Raw genomic sequence first — 8,598 nt, 5'->3', positions numbered from 1 at the left:
ATTTTCGAGCTGACGTCATCAAGTTTTTGGAGGGGATAAGCAAATATATTTTGACTAAAAATTTATTATGCTCTTTATAACCTTAAAACATCTGCAAGATGTCAGAGCATTCCGTTTTGTAGTTCCTGATTAAATCAATAAAATAAATTCACGCCTTCATTAATTTTTTTGAGTCACCCTGCATATGCAAATCCAAAAATATGAATGGAATGATAAATCACAAGTACAGACTCATCATATTTTGTACATTTTAGATACGATTTATTCGGCAAACTTTTGAGCTGACGTCATCAGTTTTTTGTAGAAGATAACCAAATATATTTTGACTAAAAATTTATTATGCTCTTTATAACCTTAAAACATCTGCAAGATTTCAAAGCATTCGGTTTTGTAGTTCCTGATTAAATCAATAAAATAAATTTACGCATTCATTAATTTTTTTGAGTCACCCTGTATATGCAAATCGAAAAAAATTGAATGGAATGATAAATCACAAGAAGAGACTCACCATATTTTGTACATTTTAGATAGGATTTATTCAGCAAAATTTTGTGGTGACGTCATAAATTTTTTAGGGGGGACGACCAAATACATTTTGATCAAAAATTTACCATGCTTATGATAATTTTAAAATATCTTCAAGATTTCGAAGCATTCGATTTTGTAGTTCCTGAGTAAATCAGTAAAATAAATTTACGCTTTCATTTATTTTCTTGAATCACCCTGTATATGCAAATCCATAAAATATGAATGGAGTGATAGATCACAAGTACAGACTGATCATATTTTGTACATTTTAGATATGATTTATTCGGCAAATTTTCGAGCTGACGTCATCAAGTTTTTGGAGGGGATAAGCAAATATATTTTGACTAAACATTTATTATGCTCTTTATAACCTTAAAACATCTGCAAGATGTCAGAGCATTCCGTTTTGTAGTTCCTGATTAAATCAATAAAATATATTTACGCATTCATTAATTTTTTTGAGTCACTCTGTATATGCAAATCCAAAAAATATGAATGGAATGGTAAATGACAAGTACAGACTCATCATATTTTGTACATCTTAGATATGAATTATTCGGCAAACTTTCGAGCTGACGTCATCAATTTTTTGGAGGGGATAAGCAAATATATTTTGACTAAACATTTATTATGCTCTTTATAACCTTAAAACATCTGCAAGATTTCAAAGCATTCGGTTTTGTAGTTTCTGAGTAAATCAGTAAAATAAATTTACGCATTCATTAATTTTTTTGAGTCACCCTGTATATGCAAATCCAAAAAATATGAATGGAGTGATAGATCACAAGTACAGACTCATCATATTTTGTACATTTTAGATATGATTTATTCCACAAACTTTTGAGCTGACGTCATCAAGTTTTTGGAGGGGATAAGCAAATATTTTTTGACTAAAAATTTATTATGCTCTTTATAGCCTTAAAACATCTGCAACATTTCAAAGCATTCTGGTTAGCAGATTAAAAATTAAATTTCAAAATGTTGTTTTATAATTTTGATTTTTTTTCCAAAAATCTGGACGTTTCGGGTGAAAAGTCGATTCAGAGTTGTAAACTACATGTGTAGGACTATGTTATTTTATACAATTGAAAACCCATTTACTATGTACAATTTTGAAGTGACGTCATCGCATTAGTGGTGGGGATGATTAGACAAATTTTGGTTAGCGTTTTACCATCTAAATGATATTCTTAATATAAGTACAAAATTTCACAACAATCGGTCGAGTACTTTCGGAGATTATCTGTCTAATAAAAATCCGGGACGGCAGACGGACGGACAGACGGACGGACAGACGGACAGACGGACAGACGGACAGACGGACAGACGGACAGACGGACAGACAGACGGAAATGGGAAACCTATTTCTTCGTCTTCTAGGGGTCATGAAAGATCGAGAAAACGTAAAAGTAGAGAGTCGGCCGACGGACTCGATTACAATACTTCCTTTGCTTACGCTCGGGAAGTAAAAACTGACAATTGTCAGTTTTCAATTTCACGATTCTCAAATTTATCAATTGATAAATTTGAGAATCGTGAAATTGAAATATGTATTGAGAAATCCTAAAATCGAAAAATTAAATAATAAATAAACTGAAAAATCCCAAAACCTGAATTTAAAAAATCAAAAATGGAAAAAAAACTGAAATATCCAAAAACTGAAAATCTAAACAATTGAAAAATTGAAAAATAGAAAAATTAAAAAATCAAAAACCTAAAAAATAAAAAAATTGAAGAATTGAAAAACTGGAAAATCGAAAGTCAAGAAATGAGAAAATCCAAACATCGATTGAAAAAACATAAAACGGTAACATCGGGAAATCGAGAAATCGAAAAATTGAAAATCGAGAAATTGAAAAATTGGGAAATTGTAAAATCGAAAAACTGAATAATAATAAATAATCTGAAAAATTCCAAAACTGAAATATCTAAACACTAAGAAATTAAAAAATTGAAAAACTGAAAAAGCAAAAAGTCAAAAAAGTGAAGTCGAAAAATCACAACCTTAAAAAGCTGAAAAATTGAAATATCAAAAACCTAAAAAATTGAAAAATTGGAAAATTGAAGAAATGGAAAATCGAGAAATTGAGAGTATATGAAACTCAAATTTGAAGAATTTCAAAAAATCAAATATTTCAAAATCGTAAAATTGAAGAGGAAAAAAATTAGAAAAACTTAAAACTGAAATTGAGAAATTGTAAAATCGAAAAATCGAATAAAAAATTAAAGAAAAATTGAAGAATCGAAAAACTGAAAAATCTCAAAACTGAAATATCTAAACACTAAGAAATTAAAAAATTGAAAAATCAAAAAGTCAAAAAAGCGAAGTCGAAAAATCAAAAGCATAAAAAATTGAAAAACTGAAGAATGAAAAACGCAAAAAATTGAACAATTCAAGGATTGAAGAAATAAAAAGTCAAAAAACTGACAGTTTATAGAAGTCAAATTTGAAAAATTGTAAAAACGAAGTATTAAAAAATCGTAAAATTGAAGAGGAGAAAAATTGAGAATCGTGACATTGAAATATTGAGAAATCGTAAAATCGAAAAACTGAATAATAAATAAACTGAAAAATCTCAAAACCTGAATTTCGAAAAATCTAAAATGAAAGAAAAACTGAAAAATTCCAGAATTGAAATATCCAAAAACTGAAAATCTAAACAATTGAAAAATTGAAAAATTGAAAAATTGAAAAATCAAAAACCTAAAAAATTAAAAAATTGAAGAATTGAAGAACTGGAAAATTGAAAGTCAAGAAATGAGAAAATCCAAACATCGATTTATTGAAAAATCGAAATCTGAGAATTTTGAAAAGTCAAAAATTGAAAAACTGGAAAATCGAAATATTTAAAAATCGTAAAATTAAAAAAAATAAAACGGGAACATCGGGAAATCGAGAAATTGAAAAATTGAGAAATTGTAAAATCAAAAAATTGAATAATAATAAATAATCTGAAAAATTCCAAAACTGAAATATCTAAACACTGAGGGGCCAATTCCAAGTTGGTGGCGCAAGTCACTGGTGCAGCGCAACTTTATAATGCTAATTTGGATATCAAATGCTGGTTGCTAGGGGTGACGGAATCAACAAACGCAGTTTTGTCGAATTTTCCATTGAAATTTGCACCATGGAGTTGCGGCACCTCTAGTAGGCAGTGCAAGTTGGCGCAATTTATCTCGAAAAGTTGCGCTTGTTTATTCCGTCACCCCTAGCAACCAGCATTTGATACCCAAATTAGCATTATAAAGTTGCGCTGCACCAGTGACTTGCGCCACGAACTTGGAATTGGCCCCTAAGAAATTAAAAAATTGAAAAACTGAAAAAGCAAAAAGTGAAAAAAGTGAAGTCGAAAATCAACACATTAATAAACTGAAAAATTGAAAAATCAAAAACCTAAAAAATTGAAGAAATGAACAATCGAAAAATTGAGAGTATATGAAAGTCAAATTTGAAGAATTGCAAAAACCAAATATTTAAAAATGTGAAGACGAGAAAAATTGAGAGTGAGGAAATGGAAAAATCAAAACATCGATTTATTGAAAAATCGAAAAACTGACAATTCAGAAAAGCCAAAAGTTGAAAAATTGGAAAATCGAAATATTGGAATATCATAAAATTGAAAAAACAAAACGGGAACATCGGGAAATTGAAAAATTGAAAATTTTAATAATATGAAAAATTCCAAAAGTGCAATTTCGAAAATTGAAAACGAAAGGAAAACTGAAGAATGGAAAACTGGAAAATGCCAAAACTGAAATTATCCAAACACTGGGAAATTAAAAAAATGAGAAATTGAGAAATTAAAAAATCAAAAAAGTGAAGTCGAAAATTCAAAACCTCAAAAAATTGAAAAATTGTAAAATTAAAAACCTAAAAAATTGAGAAATTGAAAATTTGAAGAAATGAAAAATCAAAAAACTGAGAATATATGAAAGTCAAATATGAAGAATTGCAAAAAACCAAATATTTAAAAATCGTAAAATTGAAGAAGAGAAAAATTGGAAAAACGTAAAACTGAAATCGGAAAATTGAAAAATTGAGAAATTTGTAAAATAGAAAAATTGAATAATAAATAAACTGAAAAATCCCAAAACTGAAACATCCAATGAGTGCGCTCTGGTCTGTAGATCAAACAAGTTCTCAGGCGACGATTAGTTAAGTAAATAAGTAAATGAAATTTCGGATTTTGTCAGATACGTACAGAAAAGTTTTCTGAGAAACTAAAATTTTACGTGATTATGATGAGGGGGTTGGACGGCACAAATATGAAACAATTATCCGTAAAGTATATGTCTACCCCCCTTGCAATACGAGTTTGCCTCTAACATAATAGAATTTTAGTGGACACAAAAATAACGTTCTAAGTATATTTTATACACCTTGAGAAAAGGTCACTTCATCTTTTACATCACATAAAATAAGATCACCTGGCAGTGTTTCATTAATGAGGGTGACTTCTGCCGATTTTTTAGCCAATATGCAAGTATCGGAACCGTAGCTACCTTGATTTCATAATTCAGACTGCGTGTGATATTTGTTTACACTTCAGAAGCTAATTTTCAAGGTACTTTCATCAACGGAAAGGGTAATTTAAAGAACAAAAAAAATGTAATTTATTCTCTTCGTTGATGAAAATACTTTGAAAGTTCGGTCCTGAACGGGAAACAACTTTCCAACTCCAAAAAGAAAATGGAAATTGCGAAATTAGCTATAAAGCTGCAACCAAAACATGTTATGCCAACCTGAAAGAAAAAAATTCTTGGTTATTATTTTCCTTCGATTTTTGAGTCCGTTTCCGGACCTGACCTGACCTGGCCTTCCTTCTATAACAGATTAAGTAGGACTATTATTATCTTCACTACCACCATCCATTTTATTATGCTCATACTATTTTAATATTTATTATTATTTATAATCGGACCTACTTAAACTATACTTTTTGTAACAAAAAAATAAAATAAAGACATAAACTAAAAATAATTCATGTAGGTAAAAAATTTCATCTCGATTCAAAATATTCCTCTGAAACACATCAGCCTGATGGCACCTAGCTCCTCCTCCAAGATTCTTTCTCGGTGTTAGAAAACTGAAAATCGATGCAAGCCGCCAGCCCAAACTTGGAATATGGAAATTTCTAAAAGATACAATATGAGTACAGTCTAAACGATTGTGAATAATCCCGCAGATACATTGGGCACTGTATCCTCCCATCAACATCCATAAAAATGTCATAATCAACAAGTCCTGCATGCTCCGTCAATGTTGAAAGGAGCGTCTGAGAATTATCCTTCCCCATCAAAGCCCTACTCCAAAAAACAATTATACATTCCACGAGGCCATGCCTATTACAATAATGTTGATGCTCTGGGTTAGATGCTTTTTTAGCGCTTTTTCCTACCTAACAAACTTTCGAGTCGTTAAGGCCGGCTTTGATGCCAGCGGATAGTGAAGAATCAAAGGGAATTGAAATGATGCGCTGCACCGGAGAAGTGATGTTACAAAAGGGTGGAGGATTCCAGATGGGAGTTTCAGAATTACTTGCAGGTCGCTTGATGAAAGGGGATGATTGTAAATTCACGCCTTTTTATAATGCAGGGAGAATGAGAAAAGGATGGGAGGATTTTACAAATGATGAGATGAATTGGAAGTGCATACACGTCGACGATAATTCTTCAGATAAGTCTGCAGTTGGATCTCGATCAAACAGAACTTAAAAATGTATTTCAGAACGACACACCTAAATAGACGATGGTGATGATGAATACAGATGATCGGAAAATGGAAATGTGCTTGTATCTTGTAAAATCAGAGAGAGTAGTTCCACCGATTAATATTATTACGAAAAAATAAATATTTAATCCCCTTTGTGTTTTCTTCCGTTCCATTTTCCCATCCTGTTTTCAATTTTCTAAATTAAAACAACCACGCCGTCTTGAAAAAAAGCAGTACAAATAACGACTCGTTCCGAGATCAAAAGCTCTGCATAATTTACCAAATCGCAACAAAAATAAATTGAGGTAAAGTATTCGCATTGTATCAAAGCCACTCCTCGAATATCATTATTTATAATTGGCGATTGAATTTTTTCCTCGTTTCGAATGCGACAATCTCGAGTTCGCGGTAAATACGTTGCAGTTAAACTTTGAAGATCAATAGTCTGGATACAACGAGCATTCCGGTACTTGTGAATTGACATAAATGGCTTGGAGTGATCGCCAAGTTTGCGAGCGGTTTTGGAAATTGTACAAAATCCGTAATATAAAGCGATATCAAAGCTAATTTACCTTAAAAACACATTAAGGTATATGCGAGCGAAATCTTTCTCGATCGCTACGTCAAAGCTTTCTTTGAGTCATTGTGAGCTTTCATATTTTTTATTATAAAGATATAGTCCCGCAGCGATGCCGACTTTCGCCATATCAAGATTTCAAAGAGGAGATAAAATAGATTTAATCACGACGGATTCTTTTCGCCGCGTTTCGATTTTAATATCGCTTACGACACAAGTTTTGAAATAGCGGGGAGAGTGCGGGGTATTAGAACTACTAAAGCCGTATGAGAAATGCGACTTTATGAATTCGTGAAGTTGAGTGACAATTATAAGAATTCAAGGCTGCTTTTCAGTGACGGGTTACTACAAACCAGAAAATAAAATTTTATTTTAAAAAATTCTGTCTTTTAAATTCAGACAAATTCATATAAACGTGAATCTAATCGTTTCTTTGTGTTGTAACTGCAACATCAATTTTATGACATGTTTTTGTACTCAAAGAGATGTCACGACTTATTCTGTCTTGAATATTTTACCTCTGTAATTCAATTTTTTTACAAAACATTGGCTGTTTCGAGAGATATTATTTTCTGTCAAATACACAAACAATAGATTGGCTACACAATGTAAGCTGCTAATGACAACAAAGAAAAAGACGTATTAATATTAATATAGAAAACGGTGGAAGCGAATTATCAGCGATAATACAACGAATTTGTTTTTCAATTGATAAAATATGTAAAAAAAATATTAATCAGAGAAATGAGTTGAAGAAACAAAAAAAATTGGAAATGTACCCAAAATGTTCCAGTTGTATTGGAAAAATCGTAAATTTTTTCTTTGTTTCAGTTTCATAACTTCATTATTCGCCCTTTTTATAGTGTCAGGGCTGCTGAATTTACGTTTTATCACGACATTCTTCAAATTGATTCCTCGCAAACAAAAATAAGTTTGCGCTAATACGTTTTACTGTTTACCTCAATTTTATCCACAGCAAGACATTTTTATTTTATTCGGTAGTTTCGCAGCAGACTTTGAATCGATGCATTACTTCACCAAACAGATTGTAATAGATTTATCTTTATTTTCCATGCCTTGCATCGTTTAGGTGATTTTTTTCAAGAACGAAATACTGTTATTGCAATTTTACGTCAATATAAATAGTGGAGACGCTGGATTAAGAAATAAATTGCTCTGGTATATCAGACGCCTCAAATTCTAGTTTCCTTATGTATTAGAGTATGGAGATGTAATAAAAATATATTTAATGGCAAGTTGAGCATTGAGTACAAAAATCAACATCAAAATTAAACAGTCATATCCAGTTTATTCTTAGTTTTTTTGACCAAAAATGTTTTCGCCCCATTGAATTTTTTACATTTTTGGATGTAAAACCTGTGTGACATCAAAATATAGTGGAGGAACTTTCAAAAAAATGAACCCAAAAACTACATACATGAACATCTCACTGAAACAATATATACGTCTAAATTCTGCAAAATTTATTATTCTATTTGACGTCAAAAGCCAGCAAGATATAAAAATTTATTTTTGTATATTGCACAACTTGTTATTAAAATTAGTTTTTATACTGTTGTCATAATATATATTGATAATTACACAGAATTAAGTCACATCAGGTCAGGTCACAATTCGAAATATAAATCGGAAACGTGCAGGAGCTGGTTTCAATTTAATATTTTCGAAAATTCCACCAAATTTTCAAAAATCGGCAAGATGAAATCGTCAATTTTTGAAGTAGTATAAAAATTTCATTTTGGAACGGAAATTTTCAAAA

Source organism: Zophobas morio, unplaced genomic scaffold (genome assembly GCF_036711695.1).
Source record: "Zophobas morio isolate AGI-343-1 ecotype UQ-CSIRO unplaced genomic scaffold, CSIRO_AGI_Zmor_V1 ptg000002l, whole genome shotgun sequence".
NCBI lineage: Eukaryota > Metazoa > Arthropoda > Insecta > Coleoptera > Tenebrionidae > Zophobas > Zophobas morio.
The sequence above is the reverse complement of the archived record's forward strand: the minus strand, read 5'-3'. Positions refer to the sequence as shown.